Raw genomic sequence first — 19,898 nt, 5'->3', positions numbered from 1 at the left:
GGCAAGCAATTATTTAGTGTCAGCATCCAACAATTAGTAGAGTATGGATTTCATATTATAACACCCCACCCGTCATTTATCTAGTTTTGGTGTGTGTTCACCCCAGCTAATTGACTAACAGATCAACAGAGTGTGCAACACTGTCGCAATATCAGATAACGCAAAGAAAGTAATAAGGCCCTGTGACTCCTGATTGAACTGCGGTGGCAGTGTTGGCATTAATTGATTCAGAATTGATCCCTTTTAATTAAAAAGGAATGCACATTGATGTTACATTCAGCTATTGAAGAAGAGATGTAAGTGTTGAACATAAAATTAAGAAAGTGACTTGGGATTTCAACTAATTGATTGAAAACAGATGCAGTCGATTATCACAAATTTATTTTAACTCACGACCTTCAATCATCACATTACATGACTCTCCTAACAGGCAGTGGGAATAAATTGCGTTTACGTGGAGCAAAGCGCGGTAAATCAAAATTAATTCCTATCGACTGACCCAGGCGTAATACGAAGTGGGAGAAGAATTCTACAATACATGGCCAATGAAACCCTCGTGGAACTTTGCCGGCGTGATCCAACAAATTAATCAGTGGCCTAACTCAAGCGGGAGCGGGCGAAATATCACCGAATTCAGCGTGGCATGGCGTCGTCGTTGTGCGGACGTCGGCCGGCCCCGTGGTGCTGCAAGGCTGCGCTCGTCTGTTCATTCCTAGCTATCTTGCTCAGTACATTGCTATCTCCAAGCTCAATCGTTCCGTTTGCTAAGTCCTAAACTGCAGAGATGCTCACTCTATCTCAAACAAGCTGAGTAAAGAGCGCCACGTCCGCTCTCTAGGAAAGCTGGGAACGGAAAAACCACTACGGAGACTTCTGCCAGCCTGCTCTTCGCCTCAGTTTCCCCTCCAGCAAATTCACTTAGGCCAATTGCAGCGCAACTCATGTTAATTAAATGTCGCTTCCCAGCGCCGACCAATGCCTGCTCTGGGAAGTGAACAAATTCCCACAAAATTTCCCTTCCTCTCTATTTCTGATATTTAGCTCCTTCAGGCCACCCATCAAAGTTAACATCTGCATAAAACAATTTTTCCCAAATTCTGACTCCCAGGATAGTACTTCAAATTCCTTGGTCCTACATTCCCATCAGAGGCTGGCGTATTTCATTCTATCGATCTTCACGTAATTTACTTCAGACTCTGCAGACCGTGAATTCATCGTGAATTTGCTATAGTCACGAACATGCATATTTCGGCCTCTGTTGACAGCTCCACCGTAGCTTTGTGCGGCTTTCTCGCATGTTTCACTGAAAACGGGACGACGGACATTTATCTACAGGCATACAAGTTCTCCGTCTGGTTCCCAGTACACCAGCATGGGGTCAACCACCACCTCACTGTCACTCATCTTAAGGTAGCTGAAGGCTGCTCCCAGTTACCGCTTTCTCAGAGTTTGAGCCACCCTAAGCTGGCTAGTGTCGCTTCCCTTCACCGCACCCCAGCTGCGCGCCGACACCCGGACACGGTCAACTCTGAATACTTCCCTGGGAAAAACTAGCCTCCAGTAAATCGACGCGTTTCCACAAAGTTTTCATGTCGCGTGAATTACTTTAAAGCCATCACTCAACATTAATTATTCTAATATTTGCACACTATACCCTCTACAAGATGCATTGTGCCTTGTCAGTCATTTTTGTTCAGCCCTACTGTTCGCTCAACGTGAGTTCGGTGATCTTTAATGACTTCATGTAAGGGGCATAGTTCTTGCCATCTTACAATATTTGGAACTAGAAGAGATGAATAAATTAATCTAAGATCAGGTGATGCTGAGGATAGATAAAATCAAACAAAAAAAGTGGTTCAAATGGCTCTGAGCACTATGGGACTTAACATCTGAGGTCATCAGTCCCCTACACTTAGAACTACTTAAACCTAACTAACCTAAGGACATCACACGCATCCATACCTGAGGCAGGATTCGAACCTGCGACCATAGCAGCAGCAGAGTTCCGGAAAGAAGTGCATAGAACCGCTCGGCCACAGCCGCAGGCGACAAAAACAAAAATAAAAGCTTGCGGCATTCTACTTAATTACTTTCTTGTTGGAGATGAAGATCGGCAGGAGCAAAAAAATTTAATTACATTTGTAGATATTTTTACGTCTAATTTGACAAATGCACAACAGGTTTCGTTCTGAAATTTCCATTTTCGTATTTCTGTGAGAGCGTAGTACCACAAGTTGTAAATGATTACCTCTCATCTCCATCCCTAAGGAGTTTAGATTTCGATTTTTCTATTCCAACAGAAAGAAGGAAAAAAGTTTGAGATTTAATGTCCTATCGATGCTGAGATCATTAGAGATAGCTAAAAAAAGAATAATGTGGAGGTTCACCTTATCCGAAAACACTGCAGGGCAGGCAAACGAATTACTGTCGATAGACACAGGACTTTTTTTAAACGTTTCTGCCCTTGGCAGGCAGAGCTGCACCAACCAGGGAATCGACGTGCTTTGACAGCTGACTTACAAGGTCATACAAAAACAGTTTCTCCCCGCCAGACAATCTGTGCTATCGTATAGAACAATGATTTCATTACTTTATTAGTATTGTTTTGAGCATGCAGTGACTCATTAAGTTTTTAAGCGCAGAAGAAATAGGAGATTCTGAACTCAATCCATGAATTGCGACAGACATTTTTACATGAAAAAGTAAAACTTATCTGATTTTTTTTTCGAATTACAGTAAGCATCATAATACGTTTCAGTTAAGTGCTGCAGGACATCTGAGTTCTGAGATACATCAGGAAGTAATTAATGCTGTCAGCTTCGATAATATGTGCCATCATCAAAGCTACAATTTCTTTGTCAAGTTGCAAAAATTCTTCACTATTTTTCCCAAATGTTTTTTTTCTTTTTTCTTAATGATGCGGAATTTGGGAGTCGCGATGGTTCATCGGCTGTAGTCAATGACGACCTCTCGGAATAATCTGTTTCATCTTGTGACACAGACAGATTGATAAGCGAAAATTCTTAAGAAAAAAATGGTTCAAATGGCTCTGAGCACTATGGGACTCAACTGCTGAGGTCATTAGTCCCCTAGAACTTAGAACTAGTTAAACCTAACTAACCTAAGGACATCACAAACATCCATGCCCGAGGCAGGATTCGAACCTGCGACCGTAGCGGTCTTGCGGTTCCAGACTGCAGCGCCTTTAACCGCACGGCCACTTCGGCCGGCGAAAATTCTTAAGATACTACTATTTGGCTCACTAGTTCTGTTCCCACTGACAAGGAACTGTGTACTGCTCTTGGAACTACGATAACTTTCAAGAACTTGGGAGGAGATCAGGACCACGTACAGCTACATTTCGAAGAACTTTTCTCTGTCTCACTTGACCTGATTATGTCAAGTTTTTCAAGTTTTTATTTGTAACGGTTCATAAGGTGGTTTCATTTTAATTTCACCATTTTAACGTGAAGAATAGTAAAACGGTGTAAAAAAATATGCCTCTGTTGTTCCCTGTTGCTATAGACGTGTGAAAATAAATGAACTAAGTAAATGTAGATGGGCTAAGCTACTTTGCACGTATCGTAAGAGTACTTGTAATTTTCCACACTGACTGAAATGTGAAGGAACTACTTCTTCGACAAAAGACTTGTACAATGGCACTTCTTATAAAAGGAGATGGTGACGCCTGATACTTGTCCTGCAGAAGCTGAAGTGTAGTTTCACGGGGTTGCGTCGGCCTCAAGCTCGCGGCGGGAACATTAAACATAGTCGATGTCGCCGGGGCAGCGCGGCCCGAACGACACTGTCAACATTGCAACGCTAAACTCTGTGGTCGATATCCTGTTCTCCATATTACTGCCCGGCCCGCCATGTCTCGGCCCAGTGCGTAGTGTGAACACGCCCTCAAGTCTTACAGGGACAGTAAGCGCCCAGAGGGGCATGAACAGTAATTAACTTATTTCAAATTTGAACCATTTGTAACACATGAGTTTTATTATTGTGATATGTTTTCTACAGTAGGTTTGTAAAATTTCCCTTAACAACTATAAAATATTAGCATTAAATGTGGTCACTGCTGCTAACCATCACCCCATTACAGTATACAAGTTCGATAGTTTGGTATAAATTTGTTTTAATTTTCGTGGTGTCTCTCGAAAGAGTCCTTGTCTCCTCTCAGACAGAAAGGTACTTTGCACACTGAACACAACTATACAATTCGGACCGGGGTTTTTCTCGAACTACGATCGGCACATCTTCTAGATGATAAGTGAATAAGCTGATGTTTACTACTTTCCTGGCGAATACTTTCGCCTGCGTGCTGCTTGTGTGTCTTGATATGAGATGATTATATATTTTTACACAGAGAATGCAGCAGCAGCCACTGAAATTATTTCTGTGGCCAAGAAAATTTTTTCCACCTCTCTACGAAAGTGAACGGTAGGTCATTGTCTTCACTGTTCAAATGGTTCAAATGGCTCTGAGCACTATGGGACTCAACTGCTGAGGTCATTAGTCCCCTAGAACTTAGAACTAGTTAAACCTAACTAACCTAAGGACATCACAAACATCCATGCCCGAGGCAGGATTCGAACCTGCGACCGTAGCGGTCTTGCGGTTCCAGACTGCAGCGCCTTTACCCGCACGGCCACTTCGGCCGGCTGTCTTCACTGTCAACACTGTTGTCACTGCTATGATTATCACCAAATAACAACAGGTAACATTCATCCTCTGTTAGTCTTTTTTTTGGCGAGACATACTGGATGGAGAAAAAGGGAAGTGGTTGGCGCCCTAACCACACGGAGATCAACACTGAAGAGCTAAAGAAACTGGTACACCTGCCTAATCTACATCTACATCCATACTCCGTAAGCCACCTGACGGTACCTCTATCGGTTCTCCTTTCTATTCCAGTCTCGTATTGTTCGTGGAAAGAAGGAGGGAGCAATATACTGCTTGACTCTTCAGTGAAGGTATGTTCTCGAAACTTTAACAAAAGCTCGTACCGTGCTACTGAGCGTCTCTCCTGTAGAGTCTTCCACTGAAGTTTATCTATCATCTCCGTAAGGCTTTCGCGATTACTAAATAATCATGTAACGAAGCGCGCTGCTCTCCGTTGGGTCTTCTCTAGCTCTTCTATCAACGCTATCCCACACTGCTGAGCAGTATTCAAGCAGTGGGCGAACAAGCGTACTGTAACCTACTTCCTTTGTTATCGGATTGCATTTCCTTAGGATTCTTCCAAAGAATCTCAGTCTGGCATCTGCTTTACCGACGATCAACTTTATATGATCATTCCATTTTAAATCACTCCTAATGCGTACTACCAGATGATTTATGGAATTAACTGCTTTCAGTTGCTGACGTGCTATTTTGTTGTTAAATGATAAGGGATCTTTCTTTCTATGTATTCGCAACACTTTACACTTGTCTACATTGAGATGAATTGCCATTCCCTGCACCATGCATCAATTCGCTGCAGATCCTCCTGTATTTCAGTACAATTTTCCATTGTTACAACCTCTCGATACACCACAGCATCATCTGCAAAAAGCCTCAGTGAACTTCCGGTGTCATCCACAAGGTCATTTATGTATATTGTGAATAGCAACCGTCCTATGACACTCCCCTGCGGCACACCTGAAATCACTCTTACTTCGGAAGACTTTTCTCAATTGAGAATGACATGCTGCGTTCTGTTATCTAATCGTGTAGGGCCCCCGCGAGCACGAAGAAGTGCCGCAACACGACGTAACATGAACTCGACTAATGTCTGAAGTAGTGCTGGAGAGAACTGACACCATGAATCCCGCGGGGCTGTCCATAAATCCGGGGATGGAGATCTCTTCCCAGATATGCTCAGCAGTGTTCATGTCTGGGGAGTATGGTGGCCAGAGAAAGTGTTTAAACTTGGAAGGGTGTTTCTGGAGCCACTCTGTAGCAATCCTGAACGTTTGTGGTATCACATTGTTCTGCTGGAACTGCCCAAGTCCGTCGGAATGCACAGTGGAGATGAAGGGATGCAGGTGATCAGACAAGATGCTTACGTGCGTGTCACCTCTCAGAGTCGTATCTAGATGTATCACGGGTCCCATATCACTCCAACTGCACACACCCCACACCATTACAGAGCCCCCACCAGCTTGAACAGTCCCCTGCCGGCATGAAGGGTCCGCGGATTCTTGAGGCTGTCTCCATACCCGTACACGTCCATTCGCTCGATGTAATCTGAAACGAGACTCTTCCGCCCAGACAACATGTTTCCCGTCATCAACAGTCCAATGTCGGTGGTGACTGGCCCAGGCAAGGCGTAAACCTTAATTTCGTGCAATCATCAAGGGTACAAAAGTAGGCCTTCGGCTCCGAAAGCCCATATCGATGATGTTTCGTTGAATGGTTCGCACGCTGACAGTTGTTGGTGGCCCAGCATTGATATCTGCAGCAATTTGCGGAAGGGTTGCACTTCGGCCACGTTGAACGATTCTCATCGATCCCGTTCTTGCAGGATCTTTTTCCGGCAGCAGCAATGACGGAGATTTTATGTTTTACCGGATTTCTAATACTGACGATACACTCGTGAAATGGTCGTACGAGAAAATCCCCACTTCATAGCTGTTTCCGAGACGCTGTTTCCCATCGCTCGTGCGATGACTATAACACCATGTTCAGATTCACTTGAATCTTGATAAACTGCTATTGCAGCTGCATTAACTTATCTAACAACTGCTTCAGACACTTGTCTTATATAGGCGTGGCCGACCGCAGCGTTGCATTCTGCCTGTTTACGTACCTATGTATTTGAATAAAGATGCCTGTACCACTTTCTTTGGCGCTTCAGTGTATGTGTGAAGTATAGGAAATTTTATTCGAAAAATGTAATATTAGATGTGGTTTTATAAAACGTCAACACATAAATATAAACATTTATTACAAAAATAGCCTTATAAAGAAGAGCTACAAAGAGAAATACATGACACTTCGACGAGCAACACCGGCAATACATGAAATATCACCTAGTGTCGTAAATATGTGGCAAAAGTATTGTAAAGTTATTCTCCTGCCATCCTGCCATCTAGTGACACTTTAGTCAACAGTTAGTTGATTAATTGAGAGAACTACCCCCACTGAGATGCAAACTGTGAAAACTATGTAGTTAGCCACAGTGACCACAGCTCTTCCAAATCGCCTACATACGTAGTCGGCTACAATGATACCCGCCCTTCGAAGAGTTAAGCCATCACCACATGGGACAAGGCAGTTAACGCTGACGTGTGTGACGATGCGATATTCAACGTCAGGAGACGCAGCACACTAGTTCAGTCTGTGAAACAGTTACTCATACAACATTCAACTACCTTCCATTTGTGATTATGATCTTTTGAAATTAAATCAGGTTTACAAAGGAAAATAATGTTCCAGAAAAGTCGGAAGTTCCCCATATGTGTATAATGCAACAAAATAAAACAGAAATTGGTCCATATGAGCACGTGTCCAGTAATAATGATGTTTCTAACATCTTGAGCACATGCGTTTTCTCCTGTTTGAGAAGCGTCAAATGAAGCTGCCCCACAGTTAGCTTAGTGGCGGGTGGATTAATATCCGCAGGCGGCCATCACGTATCAACACAGGTTCAAATGGCTCTGAGCACTACGAGAATTAACGTCTGAGGTCATCAGTCCCCTAGAACTTAGAACTACTTAAACCTAACTAACCTAAGGACATCACACACATCCATGCCCGAGGCAGGATTCGAACCTGCGACCGTAGCGGTCGCGCGGTTCCAGACCGTAATGCCTAGAACCGCTCGGCCACCCTGCCGGCATCAACACAGGAAACACAGCAATGAAGATCTGGCATGTTCCGGCCACTTCCTTAGACACTCCGCTCTGACCATGAGTCAAGTAAGCAGCTGATCGGTTTCCATTTGTGTCGGCACTGCATTGTACTTACTGGTAAAGATACCCCTATTGCTGGTCGTCAACTCTCCTTTTCTGTAACAATCGGAAAACTCCAAATAAATAAATTTCATAGAACCATGTAGTTTTACGTCACCACAGGTCCCGCCCTCAGTGTCACCTCCCTGGACACCTGCCCTTATGGGCTCTTATCAGTGCTGACTGGGATGCTTTCGCCTCTGCTTTCGACCTTGGCTCCCTACTTCATGGAGATATTGGTGTCGCAGTCCAGAATACAACTACAGCCATTCTTTCAGCAGATGAATTCGCGATCCTCTGTTCCTCATGAAGATAGTACCAGGATGGCCCTCGAAAATCGCAGTGGTAATTCGAGATCGTAGGCAGGCTCTGCAACGCCATAAGCAGCAGCCGTCGATGGAGCACCTCAATGCCTTTAAGCGGCCTCATGACCAGTTACGCCACCTAATAAAAAGACAGAAGTGAGAATGCTGAGAAGAGTATCTTTCAACCACAGGACCATGTACCTCTCCTTCGCCTGTTTGGGTTAAGATCAGACATATCTATCTATACCAGACACCTACACGTGTCCTGGTATTACCTTGACTGGCACTGTTTACTCTGACCCAGACGCCGTAGCCGAACGCTTTCCTCTGCACTATGCTCAAGCGTCAGCGTCTGAGAACTATCAACCTGCCTTTCGTGTCCTAAAACAGCGGTTGGAGCGAAAGCAATTATCTTTTACTACACGTCACCTAGAGTCATATAATGATCCATTCAGTGACAGGTAATTCGTCAGTGCCCTTGCCCACCACCCTGATACAACCCCAAGGCCTAACCGCATCCACAACCAAATGATGAAGCACCTACCAATGGACTGTCAGCGTCATATCCCGCATCAGAGAAAGATCGAGTTCCCATCGCAGTGACGAGAAGCATGATTGTCCCAGTAGAGAAACCGGGTACACACCCTCAAGACATGCACAGTTATCGCCCAATAACGCTCACCAATGTTCTCTGCAAATTGCTTGAATGCACGGTGAGCCAGCAGCTGTGTTGGCTCCTTGAGTCTGCGGTCTTTTGGCTCCGTCCCAGGGTGGTTTTCACCAAGGCCGTTCCGCTACTGATAATCTTTTGCCCAACGTCAACACTTTACAGCCGTTTTCTTCAACCTGCAAAAAGCTTATGACACCACATGATGACACCACATCCTTGCTACCTTCCGTGAGTGAAATCTTAGGGGTCCGCTCCCGATTTCATCCAAAACTTTCTGTCACACAGAATGTTCCAGGTTTGAGATGGTGCTTCCCACAGTAACCCCCCCCCCCCCCCCCCCCTCATAGCCACGAGAATGGGGTTCCGCAGGGCTCTGTACTGAGTGTCCCTCTCTTTGTAGCAGCCATGAATGGTCTAGCAGCAGCTGTAGTGCCTCAGTATCATCTTCCATGTAAGCTAACGACATTTGCCTCTACTGTCATGCGCCATGGGAAAAGTGCGGGCACTGGCCCTCAATCATGGATTTCGATTTTCCGCCACCAAGACTCACGTCATACACTTCTGTCGTCGTCGTACCGTTCACCCATTACCAGAACTTTACCTCTACGACCAGATGCTCAGTTTGGTGGAGACATATCGCATTTTAGGACTGGTCTTAAGATTCTCAGTTGACATGTGTTCCCCATCTTCGCCATCTTACTGCACCTTAATCACTCACTGCCCGAGTAACACCAGGTGGGGTGCAGGTCGCACCACACTTCTGCAGCTATATAAAGCCATGATAGAATCCTACCTAGATTATAGGAGTCTGACATACAGTTTGGCATCGTCCTCAGCACTGCGGATACTATATCCAGTTCACTACTGTGGAGTCCGACTTGCGACAGGAGCCTTTCGAACTAGCCCTGCTAACAGTTTATTTGTGGAGTCTGGGGTCCGTCCATTGCAGATCAGACGTCAACAACATCTTATCAACTATGCTACCAGCGTTTGCAGCTTCCCTTAGCATCCAAATTACCGTATCCTATTTCCAAACACAGTTATCCATCTGCCACAACGAAAGCCCCAGTCATTGATTACGATCGCAATCCACATCTGGTCTCTCCTCTCTGAACTTCAGTTGTTTCCTCTTCCACCTCTCCTCTGGACGCATTCCCGTATACCCCTATGCTGCATCCCTCGGCCACATCTTCGTCTTGACCTATTACAAGGTCGGAAAGATTCAGTTCACCCCAAGGCCCTATGCCGTCAATGTTTCTTCACCTTGGAGCATCTGAGGGTTCACTCACTGATGGCCTGATTGTTTAGGCTTTGCTTACACTCATGTGGGACCTAGTGAATTGCTTTACTTCCCAGACGGTTGTAGTGTTCTCACTGCAGAGTTGGTAACGATCTCTCGTGCTCTTGAGCATATCTGTTCCCGCACTGGTGGGGGGTCCTTTCTCATCTTCAGCGACTTCTTGAACAGTTTTCAAGCTCTCGACCAGTGTGCTACCTTCGTCATCCCTTAGTTATTACTAGCCAAGATTCTCTATATGCCCTTGCCAGTATGGACGCTCTGGACTCTGGGCCATGTCGCTGTCTCTGGGAGTGAACTCGCTGATAGCCTGGCCAAACTGGCTACCAGAGATCGGTGTTCCGGAACCAGACCTCCGGTCGGTATTACGCTGCCAAGTTTTATGTGTCCAGAATAAGGAATGGCTCACTCTGACTTCGCCAAAGAAATTACAGGTGATAAAGGAAGCTAAGAATCTATGGAGGTCCTTCATGCAGGCCTCTCGCAAAGACTCTACCGTCCTTTGCCGGCTCTGCATCGGCCATATGGCTCTTCTCCATCACGAAGACCCACCCCATTGTCGTTGTGGCTCCCGTTTGACATTGGCCCACTGTATGTTGGACTGTGCCAACCTAGCTGCCATGCAGCGCACGCTTAATATCCCTGTCTCGCTACCCCTGGTGTTAGGAGATGATGCCCCACTGCTGATTTAGATTTGCGTTTTATTTGGGAGATGGACTTTTATTACTGTCTTCAAAGGAGGGCCGCTTAATCTTATCGGTCCAGTGAGGGGTTGGCAGTACACTCTGTTGCTCCTCTGCCCAGACTGGGCTGGAGCTGTCTGCGCTTGGTGGTACAGCCCAGTCCTCACCCTACCTGTTCGTTTACTCTTCTTCCACACTCCCTCACCACCACTCCCCTGTCATGTGGTCTGTTAGATTTGTTCATCTCTCGCCTCTCTGCGCTAATCTTGCCCTGTCCTTGTTGCTAGTTTTTCGAAGACAGTCTTGGAATAGAGTACCTCTGGTAAGTGACAGGGGCTGTGGGATTTATGTCCCCTCTTTGCACTCTGCTTTCAGGGGCTTCTGTCTACTCCCTAAATGGGGTACCTTGCTTGGCTCTCTTCCTCTGTTTCCCTTCCTTCTTTTTGTCCCTTACCTCAACTTTGCTGAAATTGGTAGACCTTGGGACTTCTTTTCCCTGGGGTTTGCGCAGTATGCTATCTCTGATCTGGACCCACATAGAACTGTCTGTTCGAGGAAAAAGGAACTGATGACCTACTATTCTGGTGCCTTTAGGCGTCCAACCAACCAACCAATCACCATAGGTAACCTTTGCACCTCTTGGCTATGTACCGTTCACATTTTTAAGGAATTTTTAGGCAGTTTATTAGTTTAAAATTAAGGAAAGTGTTTAATGTTTAATCCAACTGTTAGATTTAGTTGCATGACAGGGAAATGTAATTCTAAAAGGTGGTTCCCACAGAAATATGTTTTAAGAGCAAGTTCTCTCTTTCAAATCTACATCAAATAAAACCATACCCCCAAAATATTAAACAGATTTTCCAGTACTGTTCCATTTACCATTGCCAGCGATAAATGTTAGTAAGATGTGCGCTAAGAATGGAAAGTTCATGAAGCATGGCGAAAATTATCTTAAAACAACATATTGTAGCCACGCATTTAGTAAACATTCACAACTGGCGCAGAGAAAAATTAAGGTCAAGGCGGTCAGTGTTCTTTTGGCAAAAAGTGGCGTCTGAAAAAAAGCTCAATCTAGGCAATACCTAGAGTATTTATCTGTGCAACTGGCGGTAGGTCGTGTATCTCACAACATAGTCTGCTCCTTCACGTTTGACCACTCAGATCATCAAACACTATAAATCTTCCACATGCCGCATTCATCACTTATCTCTTATAGATCAGTAAAGTCAGCCTCAGCTTTCAAAACTAAACAGAAGTAGGAGAAACTAAGGTCTCCACAAAAGAGAATTACCTGTCTCACCGACAACGATAAACATACTGAACGTGAACACATTACAATCAAGATGGTATATAACAACTTACACAGAAAATTTATACATCACACCTGATTACCATTTTATCATATTCTGATATCACTGATAGAAAAAACATATGTCGACTGGAATTGTCAACACCTCTCGCTGACCGCTGCTACACCACTTCATCTACAACATTCGAAAAAAAACAGGCGTTACGTTTTTAATCAGGAAGATTATGAAGCCAAGCATTTATGGTGTGAGGTTAATAAAAAAAATGGGTGGATGCCGGCCACTTATGTCTTATTGTCTGTTATTGGTAGTATGATACCAACACCCTTCACAGAACTTCACAAGCAAAGGAAATAAGTACACTACCTCATTGCTGACTGCAGTAGTGCTTAACTGTGACACAGTGTTATCCCTCAAGACCATCAACGCACAGAATTATTACCGCAAGTGACAGGAAAGGTCAATGTACACAAAAAAATCACACTGAGCCTGATTACTAACACAGATGCTGTACGAAGCAAGTCTACCACCATCAGCGTACTCCTACGTAGGATTTTGAACACAGTAGACAGATGAATACTTATGGGTCAGGAGCACAGAACTACAGTTACTTGTGTCTAAATGCCCTAGTTTAAACGCAAACAAAAAATTGAAGTCTATTGAACAAAACTCTTTATGATGGGGAATTTTTACGAAAAATTGAAGCCGCTTAATATCAGACTCATAGAACTGAAATTTCGTGTGTAGCCTCAGTTTCATGTAAAAAAATTAAACATGTGACACCAATAAGCTATCTCTATTAGTTTTTAAGTTATTCACTAGAATCCGAATTTGTAACGAAACCATCTTTATTGATGGGAGATTAAGTGTGATTTGCTTTTGTGATAGAAAGTTCTAATTATAACACTCGATTGCATTTGTGAAATAACAGAGTTGTAGCAAGTTTCGTCACTGTAATGCAAATAACCTTTTACTAAAGTGCTAGCCTGTTACGAAACAGCAAGTACAGACGCAAGGTCGCTAATTGCAAAGCAGTGTCTCCACTGTGGTGATTAGAAATCAGGGCGATACACCATTTTACTTCAAATTTCTCGTAGAGGTCTCCTCTAAACTTTTAATACTGCTGTATCCGATATAGACATTAGTTACAATACTATGACTGGTTCATCGGTTGGCTGATTCGGGGGAGGGGACCAAACAGCGAGGTCATCGCTCCCATAGGATTATGGAAGCATGGGGAAGGAAGGCTGCCGTGCACTTTCAAAGAAACCATCCTAGAATTTGCCTCAAGCGATTTAGTGAAATCACGGAAAACCTAAATCAGGATGGCAGGAAGCGGGTTTGAACCGTCGTCTTCCCGAATGCGAGTCCAGTGTGCTAACCACTGCGCCACCTCGCTCGGTACAATATTAAGACTTATATTTTGTGAGTGTGTACTTTTACAGAATATATCAATCAGTCAGAACTCAAAACTTTTATATTTGGTCGTAGTTTGTTATTCCGCTGAGTAAGTAGCAACTAGGAACATTTTTTTTCAGTGAGCAGAAAGATTAATGTGGACTTACAGACTGGAAATTATTATGTTCTCCATCGCTTTGTGTCTGACCGTAAAAATAGTTTCCAAGTTCATGTAGACGGCGAAGGTAGGTGGAAAGTACGCACAGACAATTTAAGAGTATTTTCATAACGACATAGCGAAAAACGCAGGACATATGATTATTACCCGCCACCTCACATATGGTAAATCGCGGAGGAGAAACTGAACTGTGGAAGTGATCGATACAAAACAGGGAACTCGATAGGCACTAACGGAATAACGAATGTGAAATAAGCGGAAACCACCGCGAGCATTGTGTTAAGATTTGCTCGCGAGTGTGAAAACTAAATTGTGGAAGTTAGCCACAGTAACATTCAACGTGACGGAGGGAGGTAAGAAGACGACACTACATCGCGGCTACCACCGGCGCTGAGGGTGGAAGAAGAGAGTGGATCATTGCAGAGCTACGTGGACCTGCAAGGTACCTCAAGCTATTGCGCGTTCACCGGTGTCCAGGACCCCGTGGAGCTACTGCAGTAGGCGATACCGTCCGCTATCCTCACCGCCATGGCTGCTGCTGTCTCTGCATTATGTCACAACGCGGCCCATCGCGTTTGCTGGAACACCGCGCCGGCATCGCTCCTTGAGATCAAGCATTTAAGTTAAGTCACGCATATTGAAAGTGTGGTGTCACCGCCAGACACCACACTTGCTAGGTGGTAGCCGCAGTCCGTTAGTATACGTCGGACCCGCGTGTCGCCACTATCAGTAATAGCAGACCGAGCGCCGCCACATGGCAGGTCTAGTCTAGAAAGACTCACTAGCACTCGCCCCAGTTGTACAGCCGACTTTCAAATGGTTCAAATGGCTCTGAGCACTATGCGACTTAACTTCTGAGGTCATCAGTCGCCTAGAACTTAGAACTAATTAAACCTACCTAACCTAAGGACATCACACACATCCATGCTCGAGGCAGGATTCGAACCTGCGACCGCAGCGGTCACGCGGTTCCAGACTGAAGCGCCTTTAACCGCACGGCCACACCGGCCGGCTACAGCCGACTTTGCTGGCGATAGTTCACTGTCTACATACGCTCTCATTTGCCGAGACACAGTTTAGCATTGGCTTCAGCTACGTCATTTGCTACGACCTAGCAAGGCGCCATATTCAGTTACTATTCTGAACAGATAATATTGTGAATCATGAACCGTCAAGAGCGACGTTCATTATTAATGGATTAAAGTATCAAACTAGCTACATTCGCTTTCTGAATTCTAATTCCTTTTCATGTTCCAGACCTCATGTCAATATAGTCCTTCCCTCCTCACGCCAGCCTGCGTGAGCTAAAACGCGTGCATTTCGGCCTCTATTCATAACACGGTGTTGGCTCTTCTCCCAACACGGACGCAGTGATCGTTGCTGCTGCACGGAATACCCTAGCACGAATTCTGTCAGGCCCGAATTCTCAAAATATCGACGCACTACTAATGTAGTGTGTCTTGCCATTTTCCTCATAACTCGTGGCACTTCGCCGATTCCCATAAGAATTCGAGCCTGCTGTATAGTTGTACTGAAGAGATCATTGGCCGTTTCGTCTTTATACTTGCATCTATATTCTGTGACCTGTTATTGTTCGTCCCTCAAAGTTCTCGTTCACTCACTAATCTTCATGTGAATTGCTGTACTGCTTTCTACCTTTCTCTCTTCAAACTTCCATCGCGTACTCATCACAATCCGTGAAGATCGATTTTAAATCTTCTAGATAACCCGTCTCTAAAATGGAATAGAGACTTCTTATACTCCATGAGCATCGAATTGATGAACAAGTACTTTAGTTCATCAGTATTATAGGGGCGATATAGGTGCTGGTTTCGTACCAATGCTACATTAGAGCACGCTGAGTACGTCTGCAATCAGATAGACGACAGAGGTGACACTTTCATACTGCTTATACATTCTCGGTTCTGTTCCATGCTCGCCCTGTACGGTTTCATCACTTCTTTCTCTAATACTGCAAAGGTTCTGCACTCCCATTTGTTGCTGTTGCGGTCTTCAGTCAAAAGACTAGTTTGATGCAGCTCTCCGTGCTGCTCTATCCTGTGCTAGCCTCCTCATCTCCGATTAACTTCTGTAACCTACATCCTTCTGAATCTGCTTACTGTTTTCATATCTTGGTCTCCCTCTACGACTTTTACCCGCCACGCTTCCCCCCAGAACTAAATTTAAATTGATGATCCATTGATGTGTGAGAATGTGTCCTACCAACCGAGCCCTTCTTCTGGTCAGGTTGTACCACAAACATCTCTTCTCCCCGATTCTAACCAGTACCTCCTCATAGGTACGTGATATATCCATCGAATCTCCAGTGTTCTTCTGTAGCACCAGATTTCAAAAGCTTCTATTCTCTTCTTGTCTCAACTGTTTATCGTCGTTGTTTCACTTTCATACATGGTTACACTCCATACAAATACTTTCAGCCGCGTAGTATTATATTCGGTATTGACAAATTTCTCTTCTTCAGAAAAGCTATTACTGCCATTGCCAGGTTACATTTTATATCCTCCCTACTTCGACCATCATCAGTTATTTTGCTTCCCAGACAGCAAACCTCATCTACTTTTGAGTGTCTCATTTCCTAATCTAATTCCCTCAGCAACACCTGATTTAATTCGACTACACTCCGTTACAACTGGCAGAAAGAGCGCAATTACCTTGCCATCCTGACGGCTACAGATAAACTCTCATTGAATCGGCGAGGAATTCGGTATGGTATCCTTTAACGGACCCATCCGTGATTTTATGTGCTGATCTACGCTTGCAGTGTATGTCAGGAATTACCGCAGTGAAAAAAAGTGCTTGTTGTCGAAAACTTGCCCACTGCTAGATACAAACTCTGACCTAACTGTTGTTTCTCCTGCCTTGGGACTTTCCTGAACCGGCGAAAACGTATCGCTGGACTGCGAACTTTCGCAAATCCGTTTAAGGCACGAGCCCACGGAATCCTTTCTAGATCCGATGCTATCTGCGACGCAGTACAGCACTCTCCTCTTTAAATTTCCCCACGTCTCATCGATGCGTGAAAAATTCTTCTGTTTCTGAGAAGGGACGTTCATCCATGATATCAAATACAGTCCGCTCTTTCAAAACCTGCATTATAGGCGAAGGTGAGATATATGTTTCCTTCACTTTGTTCTCTCTTCCGCCCGCTCCAGCCTGGCTGTGCTATCCTCTACTGTCTTCTTTAACTCAACCAAATTCCTGTTTATCGAATTTAAACTCTAATCGTGTTTTCTTATTAATACCTACATCTCTTTCCAGAATATCTTTCTGTCATCCTGTGCTACTTTTCCATCTGGTTTTGCTTCTCCTTCCCTCTCTTCTGCTCTCTTTCTGTCTGTTGCTGCTAGCTTTCTATCTGTTCCTGCCTTTTTAAACATCTCTCAGACACAGAATGGGATGTCGTCAAGGTACGCGAATTTCAACTGCTCCTGGGTCGGTAGTTTCAATTTCGCAAATTTCACGACAGTCTCACTTCATTCCGTGACTAGTCCGGTTATTTCAGTATCAGGTGACCGGTTTACCACTGATTCCTTCCCCACGGAGAATTCCGGTACAGTTTCTCAGGATGTAGTATAATTTTCTTGGCGAGTGGTCTTTCTCGCCTCCCTTGAACGCGTTCGTATCCAGTGTATCCCTAAAACGAAAATGAAATACTTTGATCTTAACCATTGTGAAATAGTGCTCCTGTTAATTTTGTCAAAATCAAAGTTACCCTCATCACCTGCAAAAATCTTCGGCGCGACCAAAATCTTCACACGCAGCACAAGTTACATAAAACAATCCCCTAAATACACACATACATACATGTGCCACATTGACAATGCCTGTACAGAAGCTGCAATTAACACACAGTCAAAACGAAAAGAAAAAAGAAAAAAACAAATGGACGCTACAGCTTCAGCACTACCAGATGAGTTGCATTATGAGATTCGTATTACCTCACTTACAGCAAAGTGCGACTTGCTTCCATACTGGTATCTCAATGAGGTGTACGCGCAGTTCAGTGTAGGAAATCGTAATCTATGTAGTTACGTATTGGCATCAGTAATACTGATTCATATTCCATTTTAGAGTGAAGATTAAATTATTTCGATTCCATCTAACTTTTTTATTTGTGTTTCGCATCATTTGCAGTACAGTTTGGAAAAGAAGCCGTAGCGTAACTATTGTCATCCATAAAAAGGAAGTCATGGCCGAATGCACTCCGGAAAAATGGGGAAGGAGCACACTGTGGCAATAGCTTTGGCCGGAGAGTATATCGTATTCGAAGGTTTGGAGAACACTACGACCCTGCAACATTATGCTTCCCCACGCCATAATACCTGGACTATCAAAACGATCATATTCGACAATGTTCCTGTGTGCATTACGTGTTTCCACCTCTCACCGTATGAGAGTCCATCCAGAATTGTTAAACCTGATCGTTCCGGTGGCCCAGATAATACGTTGCGTATAGGCATAAAGTTGCATCGGCATACTGACCTTCAAATCTTTCTGTCTACAGCACGATGAACTACCCTCCGTCTATGCTGGCAGCCACATGAAATCTCCATCTCGCAGAAAATCAGTGTTGGCACGTATTATAAGTTTAGCCTCTGTCATACATATGAGGCTTCGTGTTGAATACTCTATTTAGCTCACCAGATCCAATTTGGGCCACTTTTACTTTTCTCTTCACTCACGTTGATGTCCATCCACAAATTGTCATCCACTGTCCTAAACACAGATTATTATATCACTCTTATTTCTCCTGATTTCACTTTCTAACTTGCTCTATTAAATTCTTCAAACAGTTGTAGAACTTTAGCTGCATTACATGCCATTAGCAAGACGGAGAAGAATTAGCAAGCTTCTTCTTTATGAATGTGAATTATTGCTCTAGAAATGGTGAGATTAAGTGTTGGGATGTTTTGGATATGGAGGCAGAAATGAAGAAGGGGAAAGACTCCTGAATTTATGCCAGAGGAATGGAATGAAAATAGCAAACAGTTGGTTTATGAAGAGAGAGTGTCATGTTATCACCAGATACAATTGGAATGGAAGAACCAAGAGTGTAATTGATTATATTCTGGTAGATAGGGAATGGGGAGAGTAAGTAACAAATGAGAAGGTAATTCGAAGTGTGAGAGCAGATGGAGACCATAGATTACTGGTGGGACAATGAAAAATGAATCAGTGTGTGAAAAATAGAGGATATGGGATTGGAAACTGAAGGAGAGTGAAAGTTCTGAGAAGTATAGACATTTAATCACACAAAGATTTCCCAAAGAAATTTTCTGCGATGTAGAAAAAGAATGGAGTTTATTCAAAGACACTTTAGTCCAAGCAGCACAAAAAGTATGTGGTAGAACAATAAGACAGAAAAGTTGGTGGGATGATACCACGATCCAAGCAGTTGGAAGAAAAAATGGAGCATAGAGAAAGTAATGGAAAACTAAAAATGACGAGGACCATAAAAGACATATAGAGGAAAAGAATAAGTGCAAACAAATAGTGGAAACAGCAAAGAAAAAGGCATGGGAAGAGTTTACAAAAATACTTGAAGAAGATGTGAAGCGCAATAAGAAAATGTTCAATAAAATGATGAAAAATAAAAGGATGGCTTCTGAAGTACCAGTAAAGATGGAAACAGAGGATGGTACTGTGATTGAAGATCCAGGGAATGTAAAAGATCTCTGGAAAGAACATTTTAAGACACTGTTAAACGCTGTAGAGCAGGTACACGAGGAAACAACAAACAATGAAGAAACAGAGAGAAGTTGGGAAGCAGAATTAGGACAAATTACACGGGAAGAAATAGAAATGGCTGTAAAGAAGACGAATGGGGCGAAAGCCCCAGGACCTGATGAAGTATCAGTGGACATGATAAGAGCAGCAGGTCCAATGGGAATGCAGTGGCTGTATAGAGTACTATCAAGTGTGTGGAGAAATAGTACAATACCTGACGATTGGAGAAGAGGAAGCATTGTTCCCATCTTCAAAAAAGGCAATAAAAGACTTCATGAAAACTACAGAGGAGTAACCCTTATGAGTCATCCAGCCAAGAAATTTGCAAGAATTTTACTAAATCGAATAAGTGAAAAGATAGAAAAGGAGCTGAGTGAA

The sequence above is a fragment of the Schistocerca americana genome, chromosome X, assembly GCF_021461395.2.
Source record: "Schistocerca americana isolate TAMUIC-IGC-003095 chromosome X, iqSchAmer2.1, whole genome shotgun sequence".
NCBI lineage: Eukaryota > Metazoa > Arthropoda > Insecta > Orthoptera > Acrididae > Schistocerca > Schistocerca americana.
This window is presented reverse-complemented; position numbering follows the sequence as displayed.